The sequence below is a fragment of the Bufo bufo genome, chromosome 6 (assembly GCF_905171765.1).
Source record: "Bufo bufo chromosome 6, aBufBuf1.1, whole genome shotgun sequence".
In the NCBI taxonomy this organism is placed as follows: domain Eukaryota; kingdom Metazoa; phylum Chordata; class Amphibia; order Anura; family Bufonidae; genus Bufo; species Bufo bufo.
Genome location: NC_053394.1, coordinates 302,781,680 through 302,805,990, shown reverse-complemented (window position 1 = coordinate 302,805,990; position 24,311 = coordinate 302,781,680). Strand labels below are relative to the sequence as shown.

The 24,311-nt window shown below is 44.0% G+C and overlaps 1 long non-coding RNA gene across 1 annotated transcript; it reads left to right on the top strand.

The window, feature by feature from the left end:
• The first annotated feature begins 700 nt into the window (after positions 1 to 700).
• LOC121005432 lies at positions 701 to 17,955 on the top strand. The gene is made up of 3 exons (XR_005779942.1): positions 701 to 764; positions 12,234 to 12,321; positions 17,791 to 17,955. It is a non-coding gene; the product is annotated as an uncharacterized LOC121005432 (long non-coding RNA).
• The last annotated feature ends 6,356 nt before the right edge of the window (positions 17,956 to 24,311 follow it).

Here is a 24,311-nt window from a genome sequence, read left to right as displayed (position 1 = left end):
TGTTGCTGGTGACATCACTGACACAGATGGGCGGACTTTAGCGCATCCCTAGCCATTTTACAGTCTAGGGCAGTTATAAAACCCTGCCCATCAGTGCCCTTGACATCACCTGGCTCACTGCCGCCTAGCAGTCCCTATGGAGAGCCCGGTATGTAACCGGATCGCCATAAAAAGCCTTTGCCCTGTGCGATTCAGCGCAGGGCAGAGGACAGCATCGGAGCATGAAATACTCCGATGCTCATATCAGGGGGCTGCCTGGGTGAAAATGGGGATATGTCCGGATTCAGCTCTGAACCTGGACAACATTAATTGAAATAAGAACCGGACAGGTTTCTGTTAACACCTGTAAAATATAAAGCCTTCCAGGTATTCCTTTACATTGTGATATCAGGTTCTTCAGTATCAATGGCTGAGCAGTAGGTGAGTCTATGATCTCAAATATTCTACATTTTACTAGCTTTTGCAGCAGGGAGGGCTTAATGAATGTTTATCCCGAAAAATAAGTGTCCTAATAAAGCCTTGCACGGCCAGAAGCCAGCACGGCCTTCCACAGATCAGTCTGTTCTTTTCCTGGTCCCAGAGTGGCGTCCCCAGCACAGATCCACACCAGTCTCAGCAGATGTTAGCCATTTATTAACCAGTCATGGTTAAATTGGTTTATAAATTAACAGATGTTTTAACTTTATTCTTTCTTCAGGGAGCCGAAACAGCAAACTGGTCCTGGATTGTAGTACTCGCTCCAGCAGGGCAGACAGGGGTGAGAGGTACAGGATCCTGTTACATTCATTTTTAAGGGGTGCAAGTACTGTGCCCTATCACAGATGTTAAATGCTGGGAAGGGATAACTGACGGAAGGGATCTGATATTATGGAGGAGTATTCTGGCACCGTAGCTTCTGCATTTAGAGAGGCATGTAACAAGGATCATGGAGGTGTACAGCGGGGGTGATACATAGGGGGATATTGAGTACAGAATGGTAATTAGGGATTTATGTCTGAAACTAAACAGCTGGATATTAGATTTTTCCAAGAATGTTTCACATTGATTATATTAACAGCTAAAAGCTGACAAACTCCAGTGTATATGGTATACCTGAGTCCCCAGGTAACCACCATTGGGCCTATACACAACTATATATATTGGATTTATGAATGTTAAAATTGGATTTATCAATGTTAAAATAACTAAGCATTTATTTGTACAATGAGATTGCTGAGGTCTGTATGACAAGGTTGAGGGCTCCCTTTTAAAGAAAGAGTTGCAGAATATATTGGGGGGAAAAAGCTTTACTTTGCTTTCTTTTCGCAGCATTGGTACAATACATTTAATGGTTACAGTTCACAATGCATATGCCTAATTATTACATATACTTTCGGTGGTGCGTGTATGATTTATGTTTGCCTTTCATTCTAACTCCAAGAACTTCAGCACCAGTCTCTCCCACCACTACCTTTGGTCCACTACTGTTCCAGGGCTGAACTAATCAGGCCACATTACAACAGGGGCACAATTATCCTGCTAGATGCTGGTTACTAATCTCTCCCAGGACACAGTTCTACACAACCCTCCCTGACCAAGCTATATCCTTCCTTAGGGCTAAAGTTTATGACAGCTCCAACCTTCCTTGATCCTCACAGGGCTGACATCTCTCACAGCCCATGCAGACTTCCCAGAGATAACCTTCCCCAAAACTCTCATCCCACGCCTCCCGAAGTCACTTATTTCCATTGTCAGCTCACTGTCTGCCCTACGGGGATAATAGTCCAGTCTTGCTATGTGTTCTATACTAGCCTCTTGATCCTCCGGGTACCTGCAAAACACCAGGAAAATCGTTCTGCAGAGGTTTCCTCTGGAACATCGTCACCTGCTCTGGCCTCTAGCCAAATTACATTCTCACGATGGACAAGCCAATATCTAACAATTCCACTGAGGAAGGAGTAAGACCCCAATTACATTCCGAAACGCGTTTGGTCAACTTTCAAAAATTGGTTTCCAGTGCCTTTTCAGGAAAAAGTTACAAGAATACTACCGGTAGTGAACATTTTCGACAAAGAATCGATTTGGTATAGGAATTAATTGCCTAAAATTGCTAAGATTAGCCAGCTGTAAAGAACGGAGAGACGGAGGTATCCTCGCGATAACACAGCAACAAGGTAGCGAGACTTGGATACAATCTCGCGACAAAGACGCCACAGGACTGTGATACACGCAAGTAACAGGTGGCAGATTGAACTCCGTGAACAACGGGCTGAGATCTAAGACTGTAAAACCGTGAGTACCTCAATAACTCTCACTCCGTAACATTGATTTGCAATAACACTCAAGTTAGACATCAGTGTTGGCTCCAAAGAGTGAGACATCAGTGTTGGCTCCAAACAAGTGGACATATCGAACTTTCTTTCCATCTAAGTTCGTAGTGAACTATCGCTCTATTAAGGTTTGACTGCGAATATATACAAGAGTTTGGAAACCATTCAGCTATCTTGCATCTGGGTATTTAGAGTGAAACAGCAACTGTTATGCACAGTTTGATCAATTGACCCATTGTGACAACTTTGGACAAAAGATTATATACACGTTATTGATAATACTTGGTGTTTTTCTTATGTGAGTCCTATTGATTTGGGAAATTGCTCCAGCTTACATCTACCTGGTTAAATATCCTTAGCAATTTTGTAGTATTGGCCAATACGTACATTTTACTATGTTTTTTGTTATTAATGTGAATAAATTTTAATTCAATTATAAATATGCTGCGTGACCCATATAATTGTGAGTGCCGATCTTTCTATTTTCAATATCTAACAATTGCACGGCTCACATACGGGTTCTCCAAGTACCATACACAATCCAAAAGCACTTTGACCCTTGGTGCTAAACTACCTCTTTATTCATATCCATTCCTCTTATCTTACCTCTATCTGTCTATCTGCCCATCCTTCCACAGATACAATGTACAGACTGTACTATTGGGGTAAGTTGAATACATTAATGGCACATGTCCATCAGAAAAACACTGTTTTCACATATTAACAACCCATATGTGAATATTTTATGTAATTATTATTATTTTTTATATAAAAATAAAAACGGGTGGATGCTTTTCTGGATATAATGTTTTAAGTCACTCCATGTATCCATGCTCTTTAACTTAGTCTTTGTTTGGACTTCTTTTAGCTACACCATATAAATTCTATAATTCTATGTTGAATAAAAGTGAAGCAATGACTAATATTCACAGATTCTCATTGTACTGCATGACTTCGTAGAGGATCCTCTTACTGTGAAGGAAATTGACATCCATCCATTAAAAGTCTGTCATGTCATGTTTGATAGTTTGTCATCTCTTGGGTTCCATTGAAGGAATTTCACCATAATGCAGGCACACATATGAGAAGAACCAACCAGACATGGCTTCCTAGATCTTGGCAACTGCACATACTATCGTGTACCATTGGCACTAGGGATGTCATGGCATTAATGAAACTTGGCTTTAGAGTCGGGACCATATGACTGGCAGTTGACACCAGGCTAAGAACCATATCACTATCACTTGGCTCCTGGGTTGGACTCATATAACAGACACTTGGCACTACGACTAACACTGGGAACTGGATGTGCATTGGCACAGTATCACCATCACTGGTAATGTTCACACTGAATTTTTCTGCTTGACTCACTTATTTATTCATTCATTTCTAATAAAGGTAACATTAATTTCATTTCTGTCAGGTCTTTTTTAACAGACCACAGGATAGCCCTTCAAATATCCTCTAAGAAACCCAAAGGGGGAGATTTATCATCTCCCTATGGCAGTTTTCTGATTTAAAGAAAGTTGCAAATCTTGTGTTTCCGACTTTTTACATGCCACTGCAACAAAATTTAGTCGCAAGTGGTGTTTCTTTCTGAGAAGGGGGTGTGGTAAGGTAGGGGAGGCCAGTGGGCCCAGCACATTTATCTTAGTTCATGCCCGTCTTAATAAAGCTCCCTCTTAGTTCCTTCCTTTGCAAATTTTTATAAAAATATTTTATTATTTCTAACAAAAAATGCAAAATATTTGCAATTAAGAAAAAAGGAAAATGGGTAGAATTCTTACACCGCTTCCTTTAATTTGCATCCCCTCCCATTGCCTGGTTGAACTTGATGGACTTATGTCTTTTTTCAACCACATTATGTAACCTTAATGTGTGTCTATATCTTGTTCACATCACCGTTATGGATTCCGTTATTGCTTTCCGTTATAACATGGTTATAATGGAAAATAGAATCCATAAGACGGAATTCAAAATGGAAACCTTTAGAGGCATTCCATTTTTATCCGTCATAATAGAGGTCTATGGGCAAACATAACGGATCTGTCTGGTTTCCGTTATGCAGGACGGAAAAGAAAGTCCTGTCGACAGGACTCTGATCCTGTTCATTTAACCCATTAGATGCCACGTTCAATGCTCTCTCTCTCTCTCTCTCTCAACCTATCGACTTAACCCTTCACCCCACAATGTGAGCAGGGAAAGGGGTCCTGAGCGTTTGTTATCCCAATGTAATAGACAATAGGTCATATTTGCTGTAACCGACATAATGCACTGCAGTACACAAGTACTGCATTGTATTATAATGGTGATCAGTGGATCACAGGTTCAAGTCCCCTACTGGGAAATTTAAAAAAGTGTTTAAAAAAATGTGTTTGAAAAAATCATCAAGAAAAACTAAAACAAATCAGCCTTCTTAGCTTACAAACACCTTTATTTACATATAACCAAATAAAAAAAACATACAAAAGTATGCATAACTGGTTATCGATGAATTACGAACTGTACAGTACAATGATCACATTATTTATCCTGGACAGTAATCATAAAACAGGCCAAATTTACAGTTTTTTGTTTATTCCACCTCCTAAAAAACAATACAATGTGATCAAAAAGTAGTAACGAAAAATGCCACTGATGAAAACTACAACTCGTCCTGCAAAAAAACAAGCCCTCATACAGTTGGAAAAATAAAAATGTTATGGGTCTTTACATGCGGCAGCAGTAAAACAGATTACTGTATTTAACTTACAAATAAAATAAAATAAAAATTATTGTGCAAAACTAGAAAAAAAAAAATTATATAAATTTGGTATTGGCATAACTGAACTGACCCACAGAATGAAAGTAATGAAAGCCTTATACCCAAAAAGTTAAGGTATATAATAAAATTGAAATACATTTATTTTATTTCAGTTTTTATTTGTATTTTGGCCTTTTGTATATCAATAAAGATCATACCAATCTTAAAAAAAAAAAAAAAAGAATGAAAGTAATCATGTCACACATACAGCATAAAATAAAAACTCAAAAAACAGTGGCAAAATTCTTTTGATTTCAAGATGTAACCCCGGCATTATTTCTAAATGTTAGATAGTACAATAGATGTACCTTAAATGGTGCCAATACAATATACTAGTTCTGTAAACAAATAGAAGCTCTCATTAAGCTAGGCGTTTGGAAAAATAGGAAATTTATGGCTTCTGAAATGCGTAGATGAAAAAAAGCGAAAAGAAATAAAAAGAGAAAATAGAATGGTTAATATAGCATGCATGAACAGATTCAGCAGCACTCTGCGGATGTTAAGCCTAAGGTATACGCACTAATATGTGCCATAGTAGACTCATCTTTTAGTGTGTATGTGTATACCTATGTGCTCATGTATAAGAATACAACACCTGTATCTTGTGCACTACAAAGCGCACGACCTCAAACAATTTTTAGGACTGAATTGCCCTGTGTGTCTGTATCATTATACAGTGCTGTAGAATCTGTTGGTGCTATACAATGTGGTGGCTTCATATCACATACTTGCCCTGCGTTATTCTTTTTCAAAGTATGGAAGCCCTGACATTGCAGCATATGACAGTAGCCAGGCATAGTATCCAGAGCTGGCATTAAATTATGAGTCTGGCATGGGTCGAGGTATCTCTATCGAGCAACACATCTCATCCTCCCTGGTTTGTGCCAGGTCATTGATACAATATCATATGCCAAGTGAGCAACCAGAGAACTCAATTTTAGTCAGCTGCTGCCACCTGCTGGTCAGGTTGAGGAATGCGAGACAGAGGGAAACTTGTAAAGAACAGTCAAACGTCGGAGTTCATCTACCAAATCTGCTACACTCATTTTGTGGCGTAAAAAGGTTACAAATGATGCCTGCATGCGACGTTTGGTCAAATTTTGTGGAAGAGGAGTAAAAAATATTTCAGATTAGAACACCTTTAAGTCCCATTTATAATGTGTAGCGTTTTGTTTTTTAAGTCGCATTTCTATATCAGGCAAACCCCTGGTGTACTTTTAGGCCTCATGCACACAACCGTTCCGTTTTTTGCAGTCCACAAACCGCAGATCTGCAAAAAACAGAAGCCGTCCGTGTGCCTTCCGCAATTTGCGGAACGGAATGGGCAGCCCATTGTAGAAATGCCTATTCTTGTCCGCAAAACAGACAAGAATAGGACATGCTATATTTTTTTTTGCGGGGCCATGGAATGGAGCAACGGATGCGGACAGCACGCGGAGTGCTGTCCGCATCTTTTGCGGCCCCATTGAAGTGAATGGGTCCGCACCCGAGCCGCAAAAACTGCAGCTTTGGATGCGGACCACAACAACGGTCGCGTGCATGAGGCCTTACAGACGTAGATGTACACCACATTGCACCTGCATAAAATATATTATCACTGTGCTCCATTTCATAAATTTGGCGCAGCCTCACAAAGCAAAGACAGACTTAAAACTAACACCAAAATCACTGCAAATGATAAATCCCTTCCTCTGTTTGTAGGCTTGGTCCACACACGAGGGAGTGCTTTTTCTGACACCCTAAGAAAATTCGCAGGGGTACGATGAGTCATGGTTATTAAGAGGCATAGGCCTTTTAATAACTTTAGCGCATCCTCGGGAGGTCCCTGCACCAGGAAATAAAATCTACACCAACAAGGAGCTGGTATAGATTTTAGGTGTAATGGGCACCAGTTTTCTCCGCACATATTGCTATATGTGTCGAGCCACTGCACACCCCATCCTGACACTTTTTGTAAAGGTGGACATGATGTTGGAAAAGTCCCAAATTTTGACGACAAAATGGGACTTTTCTACATCAGAAAACTGGCGTATAACAGCGTGTCAGAAATGACACTCCTCTGTGATGGGCCCAGCCAACAATCTAGTCTTTCTATGGTGTTTTTATTGACTTTTGTGTTTTTTTGCCGCCTTTTTTTGCAGAGCCTATGGGAAGTACAAAAAGCAGTGCACACAAACAATTTTTTCAAATACGGTGCGTTTTTTTGTGCCCTTGGCCTTTTAAAAAAATATATAAATAAAACACAGCATGTTAAAGCAATGGCTTTTTTCCCCCGTTGTTATTCAATTCTCATCTGGAAAAAAAAAGTGTGAAGAAATAAATGACACAGACCGAAAACTATAAAAACACATGTAGAAAAAAAAAATGTATGCCTTTTTTAGCGGCAAAAAAACCTGGACAGAACAAATTTATGTGTGTAGGAGCAGTACAGAAGCATACATATAGGGTCATTTATCAAACTGGCTTAGATGCTCATAACAACCAATCAGATTTCATTTTTGACAGCTCCTTTGGAAAATGGAAGGTGGAATCTGATTGGTTGCCATGGGCGACTAAGGCAATTCTACTTTGCACTGGTTAAATAAATGACTCCAATGATGTTTGGGGGAAGCAATGTGCATGCAGGTACATAACGATATATTCAAGTATACACATTTATAAATATAAAACCAGTCTGAGCAAGAAGTTATATGGCATGTTTAGTATTAAACACTAAGTACTGTATATCATGTACATTAGATCGGGAATGTAGGGAAGAACATGGAGTCCCTACATTTCTTTATTACAGACTTGTAGGAAGTCTGTGTTTCGCTGTATGGTGCTTCTAGTAAAGAATACCCTAAAGTAAGCCATGCAATAGACCATGGAGCCACCTTTTCTCTTACGAAACCCAGACTCTGAAAAAGAAATTCTGTGTCCCTCCATATAATATCAAAGGCACACAGAGGTACAGCATGGCCCCATAGATTTCTATGGTGGCCATATTATGGACCTGTTATTTAGGGTTCTGAATATCATGCCTGTAGCCTTAGAAAAAGTGCAAGTTTCTACTCAAATTGAGATCTGCCACTGTGCCCCATCTGTCTGTTCATGTAGTCTGCCCTGCACTTCTTCACGTATAACTGCTGCAATATTTGTTGGTACCATCATAAAAGAGGCTTTGTGTTGCAGCTCTGTAGATGCAAACTGCCAGCACGCCTCTACAATTGTCTTTTGGGTCTTTACAGATTGGTTCCTTATCTAGTCCTTGCAATAATGACTATGATCACGCTGGTTACTGGCAGTCAGTACTGGTTAAAGATCCCATTTTTGGGCAAGAGTCTATTTGGCAGAAGAAAGAGTCCCCTGCTGCTCCATACTAGTGGTTGTAGGCATGGAGTGAATTTATGGAAGACTGAATGAACCTGGAGTTCAAAAGTTGCACATTTTGTACGGGCTCAATTTTGCACAAAGCTTTGACACTCTTTCCAGTTCCATGCCACTCTTGCCACTTAAAAAAAAAGAAGCAGTCTGGGCTTATGGGGAGGGGCATGTCCTCCAACAGCCTGACATTAAAGGTGTTGTCTGCATCGGTGATGTCGCCTTTAAGACCAATGTACTTTATGATAAGTTGCCGCCTATGCATGCTTCTGTATGGTAACATACATAGCCATAAAGTTTATAATGCTGAATAAACACATACCGAACTTCCAGCCAGTTCCATCTATTATGTGGCAATACTCATCCAGAGGAAGGCAAAATCCCTCATGAAGTAGAATCTAATCCTCATCTTAGGGAAAACATATCTTTCTGATTCCACATCTGGCCATCCGAATAACTCCCTGGATCAACAATCCTTCTCCAGTAATGTAGTAACTATAACTTGTAATAATGTTAAGCTCCAAAAATGCATCCAGGCCTCTTCTGGACGTTTTAGTGAGTTCACTATCGAAACTTCCTCTGGCAATAACTTCTACAATCTCACTGCTCTTACATTAAAGAACGTGTCTGTACACCACCACATTATGGAGATATGATCATCCACAATACCTACTTAATAAGAAGCCCAAAGGAACATGGCATGATTCTGTAGAAATCAGAGGCATAGGGAGGCACAGTAAAGCCCAATAGAAATTTTTAAATGCTAGTAATACAGCTATGTCCATGGAGACATTAAACTATTCTCCGAAACAACTACTATACAAGACCAACTGGGGTCAGACCCAAAATACCTCACTAATACAGTATATTTTATGATTTGCACTTTAATACAAATATTAATGATGTTTAGCTGGCTCCATAAGACATATATGTAAGGTATCAATGTGACTATGTGCAGGAGTATTATGTTAGTTTGTTTGTTTTGCCGAACAGTGTCCTATTACTCACCTACTTGCATACTTCTTTTATGTAACATCTTATATAACTTTTCTCTTCCCTTAAAGGGTTTCTGTCACCCCACAAAACTCATTTTTTTTTTTTTGGATAGTTAGATTCCTTATAGGGCGATATAGGAGAATATAATAGTCTTACTTACTTTCATGCGGCCGATTCTTTATAAAACGAAGTTTTATAATATGTAAATGAGGGCTCTACCAGCAAGTAGGGCGTCTACTCGCTGGTAGCCGCAGCAGCAATCCGCCCCCTCGCCGTGTTGATTGACAGGGCCAGCCGGGATCTCCTCCTCCGGCCGGCCCTGTCAGTAATTCAAAAATCGCGCGCCTCTGGTCTTTCGGCGCAGGCGCTCTGAGATGAGGAGGCTCGTCTCCTCAGTGCGCCTGCGCCGATGACATCACCGAAAGAGAAGACGTCATCGGCGCAGGCGCACTGAGGGAGTGCTGAGGAGACGAGCCTCCTCATCTCAGAGCGCCTGCGCCGAATGACCAGAGGTGCGCGATTTTTGAATTACTGACAGGGCCGGCCGGAGAAGGAGATCCCGGCTGGCCCTGTCAATCAACACGGCGAGGGGGCGGATTGCTGCTGCGGCTACCAGCAAGTAGACGCCCTACTTGCTGGTAGAGCCCTCATTTACATATTATAAAACTTCGTTTTATAAAGAATCGGCCGCATGAAAGTAAGTAAGACTATTATATTCTCCTATATCGCCCTATAAGGAATCTAACTATCCAAAAAAAAAAAAATTAGTTTTGTGGGGTGACAGAAACCCTTTAAGATATTAAAGAGGAGGAAAACCCATGTACAGGGTGTTTATAAATTTACCAAGGACTTCTACATAATCTCTTCAGTTTGTGCTCCACAGGAGCAAGATAAGAAGAAGCGTCATCTGGCTCAATAGTCTTCTATAAGCCTTGGCGTTATACACACAGCAGATACATATTATGGAGCAATAAGCAATTTTGAGTAAAGTTACTGAGATATGCTCCTCTAGTGGCAATGGTTCTAGAGAAGAATATCTCCATAATATGGCATCCAATGGAGCATGCCACCTGCATGAGGCCTCATTTGTATTAGCTTATTTCAGGCTGTAGACATGGACAGTACGAGTATGAGATGGCCATTGATGGGTGACTAGAGTGTGCCTGGTTTTATGCCAGTACTGATTTAACCCAACTCTACCAAGTTTCACAAGTCATCATGATCTTCATCGTACAACCATCAGTTAGATTGCCTAACTGGCTACATGTCACTTGTACATCATACTGGCTCCCGTCAGGCTGCAGAAACCACCCAGTCACACAAGTCACGGTGTAGCAGGTGTAGCATGTCCCACAGGAACCCAGTCCTAGAAGCAGGCACTACAAGCCAGTGATAGTGTGTTGTGCGGTCACTTGCCGTGCAATTGCTAGTACAACCCATCCCTATGGGCTTGTTCACTCCCATTTATTTTTAATGAGCTTTTCTTGTCTTAATACATAGACAAAAATGTTAACAAACGAAGGAACGCTGCATTTAACATAAAGCACTGCAGCAGCTCCTCACAACAATAGATTCTGTTCTGTAGCTCCAAAGAAAATTTAAATACATCTGATGCATTTTATGGGCTTTTTCCGATCCCAATATAGATGTCATGTAAAAATAACTTCCTTATTGTGCAGACTTCCTTCCACCTGTCCCCTATCTACCTTTGTTAAAAAAAAATAGATGACAGATAGAAGGCAGAATGACTACAGGATCAGACTACATAGGTTTTGGTTGTAGTCTGTAACCAAAGAGACACAGATCATCCTAGGAGCTGTGAATATAAAACCAGAGAGATACTTTCATCAAGGCTATTAGTAAGTATGTTAAGTGCACAGGATAAGGGTTAATAAAACTTTTTTGCAAAACTATTCCCTTTACGATGACTGTTGGCAAACAGTCCAGATGGTACCAATACTAAACATTTTTGGCTTGATTGATAGCAGATCCCACAATAACAACAAGATTCTTCCTAGAAAAGTTTAATATGGGTAGTTTTAGAAAGGGGTTATTGTAGATCTATAATGCCCCTCCCACATGCCCAGGCCCCTCACAGAGTTTGTACTTACCTCCCTCCCTGCAACCCGCGTTGCTTCTGATGCCCTCACAGCAGCTGCTGCATCTCCCCGTTGCGCAGATGAAAACATCCGGCGTTGGGAAGGGAGGGAGAGCCAGTAGCAGGCCACGTTCCCGTTGCGGCCTGCTATTGGCTACCCCCCCTCCCCGACGCCGGATGTTTTCATCCGCACAACGGGGAGATGCAGCAGCTGTATGAGAAGCGATGTGGGTACCAGGAGGCAAGGTAAGTACAACCTCTGTGAGGGGCCCGGGCTTTTGGGGGGGGGGGGGCATTATAGATCTTGGATAACCCCTTTAAAGAAAAAAATATTCAGCATGGTGACATTAAAGGGGTCATCTAGGCTTAGAAAAAAACGGTCTGCTTTTTTCCAGAAACAGTTGCACTCTTGTCCATGGGCGGTCACTGGTATTGCAGCTCTGCTCTACTGACTTGAATAGCCACATTATTATAGTGGCTTTGCCCTATTCATTTTTGTTTTCTGTACAAGCTATTCAGAATAGGCCTGCATCATAAATAAAGTGCCATTAAAATATAATATTTCCTGAAATATGGGACATGTTCATGGCATAAATGTCTCAACCTATTTTTCAGTATCTCCATAAATGCTTCTAAATATAATTGGCTTTTCTGCACTATTACACAGGAAGTGTCAACTCAGGACACTGCAGCCAGGAAAAATCTGGTAATCCAAAAATGACAGTGGGCCAAATACAGGAGAACACAGACTTAAGGTGAGAACAAAACAGATTTCCTGAGCTGTGAATAACACAAGTGGATTTAACACATTCTTTGCATAGGGAGAAACAGTACTCCTCAGAAAGTCATTGCTTAAATTATATTTTTAAAGGGGTATTCCCATCATGTCAGGTGCCTTTCAACTGGTGCCACTCTGCCTAATAAACAACTTAATAAACAATTTACCCTAAGAATGTTTTTACTCTGATGGCCTCCTTCACTTGATGTGCTTCATTCATAGGAGCGTGCATATTTGTGCATCTGTGGCATCTCCCAACCAGGCTCTGCGTCACTATAGGCTGCATCGGGAACATGATTGCACAGGCGAGCCGCGCAATGACCTGAGCAGAGCGTCACTTGCCTGTACTGTTAATCAAAGTGAATGGTACTGTACACACAAAACACAGGAAGCAGTTATCTGTGGTGGGGAAAGGAGGTGAAAATGAGAGATAGGACAATCCCTCTAAAGGGCATGTGTCATCAGAAAATGACCAACTGTTAAAATTAAGTTTTTTATGTTAACCTCTTACGGACACAGGGCGTACAGGTACGTCCTGATGTCCGAGTCCTTAAGGACACAGGGCGTCCTCCTCATCCGTGTCCTCCTCATCATCTAGTAAGGGTGATGAGCCCCCAAGGCGGCGGAGACGCCGCCAGGTGGAGCCAGGGGACCCCCATGCCAGCCCCACACTAGTATGAGCAGCCCTGGGGCTTGAACTAGTTTTCCATCCCACCAGATAAGTCCACCTGAGCCCCCTACCGGTGAACTTGCCTGGTGTACCCCAGAGGATTTTGAGCCTGTGATTCATGACTTTTTTGGCCAACCAGGAATCCAGATTCCCACAGTGGGCTTCACTGAATATGACTTTTTTAGTTTTTTTTCAGTGACCACTTTGTAAATCTGATGGTGGAGCAAACGAACTTGTTCGCCCAACAGTTCATTGCTTAACACCCGGGCTCTTTTTTGGCTAGGTCCGGTGGCTGGACTCCGGTCAGTGCAGCCGAGATGAGGACGTTTTGGGGCCTAGTGCTGCACATGGGCCTAGTCAAAAAATCCAGTGTCAGGCAGTACTGGAGTGGGGATGTCCTCCACCAGACCCCACTCTACTGTATGGCCATGACACATTCCCGTTTTGAGGCCATTCGGAAATGCCTGCATTATGCAGATAATGCAGAATGTCCCCCCCCCGAGGTGATCCTGCCTATGACCTCCTGTACAAAATCAGGCCGGTCATCGATCCCTTCAGGGCCAAATTTTTGGAGGCCTATGTACCTGGAAGGGAGGTCGCTGTTAATGAGTCTCTCATTGCTTTCAAGGGGAAACTCATTTTCCGCCAGTATGTTCCCTCTAAGCGGGCGAGGTATGGCGTGAAGCTGTACAAACTTTGTGAGAGTACCTCAGGGTACACTTACAAGTTTCGTGTGTACAAGGGGCGAGATTCCCGTATTGAACCCCCAGAATGTCCCTCCACTCTGGGTGTTAGCAGGAAACTTGTGTGGGACCTTATGCACCCACTGCTAGATAAGGGTTACCACCTGTACGCGAATAACTTTTATACTAGTATCCCCTTGTTCCAGTCCCTCGCCACCAGATCCATGTCTGCTTGTGGGACCATGCGGAAAAATCAACGCGGCCTCCCTACCACCCCCTCCAGGTACCTATCCCCAGGGGTGAGACCCGTGGCCTTACCAGTGGAAACCTGTTGCTGGTCAGATATAAGGACAAGAGGGATGTCCTTGTACTGTCCACAATTCACGATAACGGCATCACCCCTGTCCCTGTGCGAGGTACCGCGGCAACGGTCCTAAAGCCCGATTCTATTGTGGACTACCATCGGTATATGGGAGTAGTTGATCTTTCTGATCAAGTCCTCAAGCCATATAACGCCATACGCAAAACCCGGGCATGGTACAAAAAAGTTGTGGTGGTCTACTTGGTACAGGTTGCCTTGTACAACTCTTTTGTGCTGTCTCGGAGCGCTGGCAACACAGGGAAATTCCTGCAGTTCTATGAGGCAGTCCTCAAGGCCCTGATCTTTCCTGACCGGGAAAGAGCAGGCCGGAGTACCTCGGGAACTGGAGGCACCCTGGCCAACACTTTCCAGGTGTGGTCCCCCATACTGGAAAGAAGGGACGGTCCAAAAAAAAGTGCAGAGTGTGTCACAGGAAGGACACCACCACTCAGTGTGACCCGTGCCCCGATCATACGGGTCTCTGCATTGACGGTTGCTTCAGGGAGTACCACACTTCCATGGAGTACTAAATTTATAATCCCCTTCCCAAATTTTAATTTTATTTGGCCACAGACAATCGCCCAGAAAAAAACAAAAAAAAACTATGGCTCTCAGACTTTGGAGACACTAAAACAAAACATTTTATTTTTTGGAGTTTCTACTCTAGGGGTGCATCAGGGGGGCTTCAAATGGGACAAAAAACCAGTCCAGCAAAATCTGCCTTCCAGAAACCATATGATGTTCCTTTCCTTCTGCGCCCTGCTTTGTGCCCGTACAGTAGTTTACGACCACATATGGGGTGTTTCTATAAACTACAGAATCAGGGCAATAAGTATTGAGTTTTGTTTGGCTTTTAACCCTTGCTTTGTTACTGGAAAAAATTGATTAAAATGGAAAATTTGCCCAAAAATTGAAATTCTGAAATTTCATCTCCATTTGCCAATAACTCTTGTGGAACACCTAAAGGGTTAACAAAGTTTGTAAAATCAGTTTTGCATACCTTGAGGGGTGTAGTTTCTAATTGGGGTAACTTTTTGGAGTTTCTACTCTAGGCGTGCATCAGGGTGGCTTCAAATGGGACATTGTGTAAAAAAAACAGTCTATCAAAATCTGCCTTCTAAAAACCATATGGCGTTCCTTTCCTTCTACGCCCTGCCGTGTGGCCATACAGCAGTTTTTGACCACATATGGGGTGTTTCTGTAAACAACAGAATCAGGGCAATAAATATTGAGTTAAGTTTGGCTGTTAATCCTGGCTTTGTTAGCGGAAAAAAATGATTAAAAAGGAAAATCTGCCAAAAAAGTGAAATTCTGAAATTTCATCTCCATTTTTCATTAATTCTTGTGGAACACTTAAAGGGTTAACAAAGTTTGTAAAATCTGTTTTAAATACCTTGATGGGTGTAGTTTCTAAAATGGGGTCATTTTTTGGGTGGTTTCTATTATGTAAGCCTCGCAAAGTGACTTCAGACCTGAACTGGTCCTTAAAAAGTGGGTTTTGGAAAATTTCTGAAAAATTTCAAGATTTGCTTCTAAACTTCTAAGCCTTGTAACGTCCCCAAAAAATAAAATGGCATTCCCAAAATGATCCAAACATGAAGTAGACATATGGGGAATGTAAATTAATAACCATTTTTGGAGGTATTACTATGTATTATAGAAGTAGAGAAATTGAAACTTGGAAATTTGCTAATTTTTCAAAAGTTTTTGTAAATTTTGTATTTTTTTATAAGTAAAAAAGAATTTTTTTTACTCCATTTTACCTGTGTCATTGAAGTACAATATGTAACGGGAAAAAAAATCTCAGAATAGTCTGGATAAGTAAAAGCGTTCTAAAGTTATTCACACATAAAGTGACACTGGTCAGATTTGCAAAAAATGGCCTGGTCCTTAAGGTGAAAATGAGCACGGTCCTTGAGGGGTTAAACACATTTGTAAAGAGTTTTTGATGTTATTTTTAATTTTCCATGTCAATATTTATATTTAAACAGAAAACATAAAATCCTGCAGTGTTCTCACTGGCTACTAAGGGCTCTTTCACACCTGCGTTATTGTCTTCCGGCATAGAGTTCCGTCGTCGGGGCTCTATGCCGGAAGAATCCTGATCAGGATTATCCTAATGCATTCTGAATGGAGAGTAATCCGTTCAGGATGCATCAGGATGTCTTCAGTTCCGGTACGGAACGTTTGTTGGCCGGAGAAAATACCGCAGCATGCTGCGCTTTTTGCTCCGGCCAAAAATCCGGAACACTTGCCGCAAGGCCGGATCCGGAATTAATGCCCATTGAAAGGCATTGATCCGGATCCGGCCTTAAGCTAAACGTCGTTTCGGCGCATTGCCGGAGCCGACATTTAGCTTTTTCAGAGTGGTTACCATGGCTGCCGGGACGCTAAAGTCCTGACAGCCATGGTAAGTGTAGCGGGGAGCGGGGGAGCAGTATACTTACCGTCTGTGCGGCTCCCGGGGCGCTCCAGAGTGACGTCAGGGCGCCCCAAGCGCATGGATCACGTGATCGCATGGATCACGTCATCCATGCGCATGGGGCGCTCTGACGTCATTCTGGAGCGCCCGGGGAGCCGCACGGACTGTAAGTATACCGCTCCCCCGCTCCCCGCTCCTACTATGGCAACCAGGACTTTAATAGCGTCCTGGGTGCCATAGTAACACTGAAAGCATTTGGAAGACGGTTCCGTCTTCAAATGCTTTCAGTACACTTGCGTTTTTCCGGATCCGGAGTGTAATTCCGGCAAGTGGAGTACACGCCGGATCCGGACAACGCAAGTGTGAAAGAGGCCTTAGCCTAATAATAGGTTCCACTTCTTGGTCTATACAGATCACTTTAGTGCAGTTATCTCCTTATCATTACAGGTAGGTTTAGAATGACAGATAGCACCTCTGTGTATAGATAACACAGGATCCACCATTCACAATAGTTAATTGTCAAAGCTTACCTATTCCTAGCTTGTAAAATTACCTCTGCACAGGTCACAGAGCACGCCTAGGAAGTCAATGAGGTCTCCTCCAGACCATTGTGTCTATAAAGCAATTTTCGTAATGCTTTCTAAAGGCTGTTAAGAACAGCTCAGGCAAGATGGCTGCCCCCATATTCATATTCAGGAAGCAATAAATCTGCAATCAGAAAATAAAAACAGATTAGAAAGCAAGAATGCATGTTACTATCTGGTTTTAATCGGTAGATACAATTTTTGGTGACACATTTACATCATTTCCCAGTTGCTTATCATGTCTTCATAGGTCAAGCAAAAACAACTCAAAGCCAATTAAGATGATTAGAAATGCTACAGCAGATGAAGAATGTGTTGATTTGGTGGGCAGCAGTGACTTTACCTTTTGTACAACTATAAGGGGAAGGGCTGCATGTGACGGTGTTTGGAAACACACAGGAGTTTAAAAGTTAGGAATCCAATGGTGCAATAAAAAGTTGATGGATATGAATGTATTATGGCTCTGTACAACCTTCCAGTTATAATGAGCCAAAAATTGATGGGACTACAGTGAACCTCTAGGTATGAAATTGGAGGCAAAGTTATGATAAGGAATGATTGTAATAAAAAGTCCAACAGAAAAACACTATTTATGGCCCATTGGATGCCACATTAACAGACGGATTTAGCCTAGTAGGAGTGAAAGAGGAATCTTGAGGCTGCAGCTGGTCTAGTGCTGACTATACTGAGGTGCAGAGCCTAAAACACCCTGTAATTTTTCACCAGGGATCCCAGACAAGGAAGTTTGGACTTAACTGGCTGGATCCCCAAATGGTGGTTCTCAGAGCGGTCACTGGTTGGCAGCAGGACGCAGCAGCGGTGACAGAAACTAGGGAGTAGTCAGATGGAGCCATGGACAATCCAGATTGGCAAGTTAATTACCAAAAGCAAGGTCCCATCACAAGTAGGCAACAGAGGAACAGCAGGCTACAGGCGGTGTAGAAGCAACTAATAATTATTTGAAACAAATGTCAAGAGGCCCTTACTTGTTTAGGGCACCAAAACTGAATATTGTCTAGGTGCTAGTTGCCTGACAGCAGGCAAGAAGATGGCACTGGAGTGCCTAGGCTGAAACTATTACATATAGAGAATAATATTTCCATAAGAGAGTGCTGGCACCATATGGAAGCCTACAGAATGCCTATGGCTCAACAGTATGTACAAGCGCTGTGTGCGTTTATACAGGTTCAATGCCTTGAACATTATGATCATATACGATCTAATTAGTGCATCATTAATGTGTCTAAAATGTTAATCTCTCAGAAAGGAGGGAGGTGCCATTGGAAAATGACGTATGTAGTGTCCCACTACGTAAGGGTGGGGACTACTCAAGGCTCAATTGGGTCACGTTGTTCTCCACCTCCTGCGGAACATGATCATTGTATTTTTATATTGCATTTTAATGTATATTGTCATGTTATTTATGTTATTCCCTGTGTACCAGGCCTGTTAGGGGTGTAGTTCCTCCTCCTAGGCAGTAGAGGGAGCTAGGGCACCCCCTAGTATATATAGTCAGGTCCTGTTCAGGGAGAGGGAGAAGTGTTCAGAAGCCAAATGTGCACCTTAGCCAGAGGAGTAGCTGAGGAGCAGCTTCTGACATGCAGCTAGATAGCCCATGCTTCTAGCTTGCCACCAGGAGAAGAGTCTGCCTCCTGAGAAACTAAGTTTCTATAAAAGTACGGTGCAGAGCCAAGTTGATTCCAGCCAAACAGAGAGAGCTGAAGGGCAGAAGGATATATTTACAGCAAGGAGACATATACCAGAGGAAGTGTTCCCTACCCAAGGATAAAGCCAGCAATAGGGCATACGGGCCTTGGAGAAAGTCAGACAGGATTCTGAGAAAGTGCAGCCTGATCTGTAAGTGTTTAACCCTCTGAGTATCTTGCAAGAACATTGAGTGCCGTGTTTTATACAAAGCCTGCCTGTCACAACCTTTTTACATGAGGAACTGACTAAAGACTGTAAATAGTTGAACTGTTCAGTAAAAGGAAGTTTTGGTTCACTGCAACGTGTGTTCCTCAATTATTACTACAAGAAATCGGTGTGCCACCGTTACCGGCACTAGCGTCACGAACTTAAAGGGATCTTGCCACCGGCACATTAAACCTGCAACACCCAGGGCACCTCACCTACCACCTGGTCTGGTCCCTATACACAGAGAGTGACCCAGAGGATCCATGTGCCAGCCTCTCCATCACTGCTGTACGCCTACCCAGGGTCTTCTATAAACTGTGAGTACCAAGAGCAATCCTCGTTCTGCCTATTAACCGTGACCTCACATTCGCTCACCCTGCAGGGCCGCGTACTGCATATTGTGGCGTCACAAACAGGATACGGAATATTCCTACGCCATAGTGGAATTCAAACTGTGTGCCATTATTGCCTATAAAGTGATAAATGCCCTATCTGTTTATTTGAAAATTGTTGGGCCAAAGAACTGTGAAAAATCGCGGTGTGAAAACTGCATATTGTGGACTGTTTGCCGCTTCCTAAGTCACCGCTTGCTGTCAGTGAATTGACAGCCTTATGCTTAAAGATGGCCGCCTAAGCTGACTGATTTATTGCTGCGTCATCTCTGTGTTGTATTGGCGGGAAGAATTTGGCGCCTTCTGCTGAAGAGAGCGGGAAGGACTGTATTTTCGCGCCACCGCCTTAATTTGCATGTCTGCCAAGATGGACTCCGCCTCCCCATGTTGGAGTACCTAGGGGGCGGCCTCCCGAGGCAGTGGGAGGTCTTGTGTGAAGTACTGCGTGCCGCCCAGTTGTGTGCAGAAAAGGGATCGAGCATGTTGCAGAGGGAAGAGTTTCCAGCCGGAATGGCCTTACCTGCAAGCCAGACCCCAGAGCCTGCCATGATGGAGGAGAGAGCAGCACCGCCTGCCTACACTCCGGGACCGGAGATGCCACCCTGCTTCCCACCGCAGTTGCAGCCCGAGCCCGTGCCTTGGCTCGCGACATGGATTTATAAAGCCCTCTGCGCAATGGCCCTTGTTGATGGCCGAGATACGCGCCGCGGCAATACAAAAGACGACCAGAAAGAAAATTTACTTCGAGGAACTGGCGAAAACTGTCTACGAGCGCCACGCGAACACTCAGCCCCGTCTGGAGAGAAGGATGGGGGTAGTGGTGGCATTCGATAAAAACCGGGGGTTCGGATTTATTAAAGACTACTCCACAGGCCGAGACCTTTTCGTGAACCGGAGGTCTGTAAAGCGCAGCTACCTGACGGAACATTTGCACAACCTCCGTGAAAGAGAGGAAGTGGAGTTCACCCCCGCTGAGGGCCTGAGAGGTCCGTATGTCACAGCAGTAGCCCGTCCCAAGCTGGGACCAGAGGATTGGGAAGAGCCTGAGGAGCCCACCAGTCCGGAATGTGAGCAAGAGCGCCTGGTGGAACCTGCTCACAATACGTACCAGTAGAGGGGTTCCTTCACCGGCCCCAATGTCTTCTGGCAGCCTACAGTGCTGAAGAAACGGGTGAGTCCCTATCCCTCACCTGATTTGCCCCGCAGGGAAAAGACACAAGCGGAGATGGAAAACATGCCGAGATTCCACGAGACCCTTGATGCCCTGCGACGAGGAATGAGTTGCGACCCCGCACCTGAGCCTGCTGTGACAGTGCCGGTTCCCTGCAGTGGAGCATCACCAGAGAGACTGGAGGATCAGATTGCCAAGTTAGAGATCCATCTTCATGGCCTGCGCCAACTTGCTGCGTCTAGAGTGGCACCAATACCACCGGACAATAGCGATCCACCAAAGAACTCTGATGTCCCCAGGCTTGCAGTAAAAAATCCCGTCGCCACCAGCTCGGCGACCACCACCGCTGTGCCCACCATTGCTGTACCTGAGAAACTTTGCTATACCAGGAGTCGGGTCCGTCGCCTAAAGCTGGCGCCACCCAGACCTATGGAGCCTCCTGCAGCATCAACCCCCAGGCTTGCGGAGCCTATACCAGTGACAGGCCCATTTATTATACAGTTGCCTGCTAATACCATTTTGCGGGCCCAGCCAAGTATTGATCCACACAGGCCATGACTCAGAGCAGAGCCAGGATGTACCACATCTGATGACCAGTATGAACTGGATACATACCTGTGAGTAGGCCTGCTAGGCCATGTTTTGCTGATGGACCCTCACAGTGAATTTAACTGTTTCAGGACAGGAGTCCTATGTTTTGGCCCAAAGAGCTGCTGCCAGTTACCCACGGCCCAGTGGTAGTTGAAAAACCACTGAGAATAACAAGTGCTTTACTGCCATACTGTTTACCAGGACATCCTGCCTGCTTTAAAGTGCTAGTACAAGTTGTGCCATCTGTTTTTGATTTGCACCTTTACCCTTTTTAACCCCCTTTTCAGGTTGATCAGGGATCTTACAGCACTACTTTTATCTACCAGGACTTGCCAGGGGAAAAGTATCCCTGAAATGTAGAGTTCTGTGCTGTGACTTTTATGTGCAATCTTAATTCAAGAACTGTGCCCAGAGATGACCACAATGCATGTGGGCCTCTGAGATGCTATTTTATGGGACTACTGTATTTTATTATTATGGACTATCCTGGTTATTCCTGATATGCTGTACCAGGTCAGCGCCCCTGTTCCCTATACTATCCTGAGTGAAGAGAACAACGCCCCTTTTCACCGCACTTGTTCCTTTGCCAGCGGAACTGCCTGATATATTTTCAATTGCAAATGTAGATGTATGTGCCTGCTTTTCATTTTTGTCTTTCAGGTGACAGTTTCCAGCTGGGCGGGCCCCTTGTGTTGCGCCGAGGACGGGCAACTTCAAAGCGACGGAGTATGTAGTGTCCCACTATGTAAGGGTGGGCACTACTCAAGGGTCAATTGGGTCACGTTGTTCTCCACCTCCTGCTGAACATGATCATTGTATTTTTATATTGCATTTTAATGTATATTGTCATGTTATTTATGTTATTCCCTGTGTACCAGGCCTGAGGGGTGTAGTTCCTCCTCCTAGGCAGTAGAAAGAGCTAGGGCACCCTCTAGTATATATAGTCAGGTCCTGTTCAGGCAGAGGGAGAAGTGTTCAGAAGCCAAGTGTGCACCTTAGCCAGAGGAGTAGCTGAGGAGCAGCTTCTGACATGCAGCTAGATAGCCCATGCTTCTAGCTTGCCACCAGGAGAAGAGTCTGCCTCCTGAGAAACTAAGTTCCTATAAAAGTACGGTGCAGAGCCAAGTTGATTCCAGCCAAACAGAGAGAGCTGAAGGGCAGAAGGATATATTTACAGCAAGGAGACATGTACCAGAGGAAGTGTTCCCTACCCAAGGATAAAGCCAGCAATAGGGCATACGGGCCTTGGAGAAAGTCAGACAGGATTCTGAGAAAGTGCAGCCTGATCTGTAAGTGTTTAACCCTCTGAGTATCTTGCAAGAACATTGCCTGCCGTGTTTTATACAAAGCCTGCCTGTCACAACCTTTTTACATGAGGAACTGACTAAAGACTGTAAATAGTTGAACTGTTCAGTAAAAGGAAGTTTTGGTTCACTGCAACGTGTGTTCCTCAATTATTACTACAAGAAATCGGTGTGCCACCGTTACCGGCACTGGCGTCACGAACTTAAAGGGATCTTGCCACTGGCACATTAAACCTGCAACACCCAGGGCACCTCACCTACCACCTGGTCTGGTCCCTATACACAGAGAGTGCCCCAGAGGATCCATGTGCCAGCCTCTCCATCACTGCTGTACGCCTGCCCAGGGTCTTCTATAAACTGTGAGTACCAAGAGCAATCCTCGTTCTGCCTATTAACCGTGACCTCACATTCGCTCACCCTGCAGGGCTGCGTACTGCACGTACTGTTTGAATCTAGGGGGACATTTACCTAGACCGGCGATTTAGACGTTCTTAGTCCCTGTCCGCTGCCAGTCGATGCACCTTAGATATGTAGAGGTGCCGGCCTCTACATAACTTAGGCGCTTTAGTGGCGGCCGTGTGGCTTGCTTAAGTATACGACAGTTCCCTTGCTGGTGTAGATTTGTCATTTTCTACGCCAAAAACAAGCATAGAAAATGATGAATCAGATGGGCCTGCCGGGCTGTCCCCTTCCCCGCCCACGCCCTCTTTTTTCACTAGTTCCGAAAAAAGTGCAATACATGGGGGGGGGGGGGGGGGGGCGCAGATTTTTCAGCAAAATACCGCCTTTAATACGCCAAAAAGCAGCAAATATTTTTTTATAAGTGACCCCCCAAGTCTTTAAAAGGAACCTGTCATCAACTTTATGCTGACCTCACTGAGGACAGCATAACATAGTGACAGAAATACTGATGTCAGCGGTGTGTCACTTATGAGCTAATAGTCAGTGGTTGCCGAGAACCAGCATCATAATCATTACAGCCCAGGCCTTGAAAAGAGTCAAATCTACCTGAGAAGAGTCATGGTTATTCCTAATCTCCTGCTCTCCTCACCCATCATCTGCTGATAACTGGCAGTTGTCTCCTAGACAGGGCCGGCGCTACCATAAGGCAGACCAAGCGGCTGCCTTAGGGCGCGCCCTGCGCAGGGCGGAAGAATGAATGACCTTTTTTTTATTTTTATCATTTACTACTTGCGGCAATTGAATTTGTGCCGCAGCGCCGCCGTATGCCTGCCCCCAGCCTGCGTTCTGCCGGCCGCTCCCAGCCATCACTCATAGCAACACGGTCACATGGACTCTGGTGACAGTGATCGGCATCGCGGCGGCGGGAGCAGGGACTGACTGTATTGTGTCTCGTCTGACTCACACAGACACAGCCGTCAGCCAGATTGAAGACGCAGCCAGCAGCAGGAGTGACTCAGGAGTCAGACAGTCACAGCCCCACTCAGGTGTTAACTTAGGGTAGGTGAACCGTGAATCAATGGATTGGTAATATGGTGAATCTGATGATAAAAATGATGAAGAAACTGATGATAAAAATGATGAGATGAGCGCTAGGCTAGCGCACTGACTAGTGCCAGAGCAGAGGCTGAGCCTGAGCGCACAGCATTCAATGATGTTTTAAAAAAAAGTAATTACTCAACTACAATCATTAATATTGGGGGGGGGGTATGACAGTGACATGGAGGGAGGGTGGACAATGTAAATGTCTGTAAAGAGTTGTACTCTGTCTCTGAGTATGGGACATGGGAATGGGGCCAGGCCGTCAGGAAGGGTCGGCCGGGGGGGGATGATGTGCAATGGGGGGAGGGGAGAAATGTGACACAATAGGGGGTAATGATGTGATCATGGATGGAGCCAGGGCCGTCCGAGCGG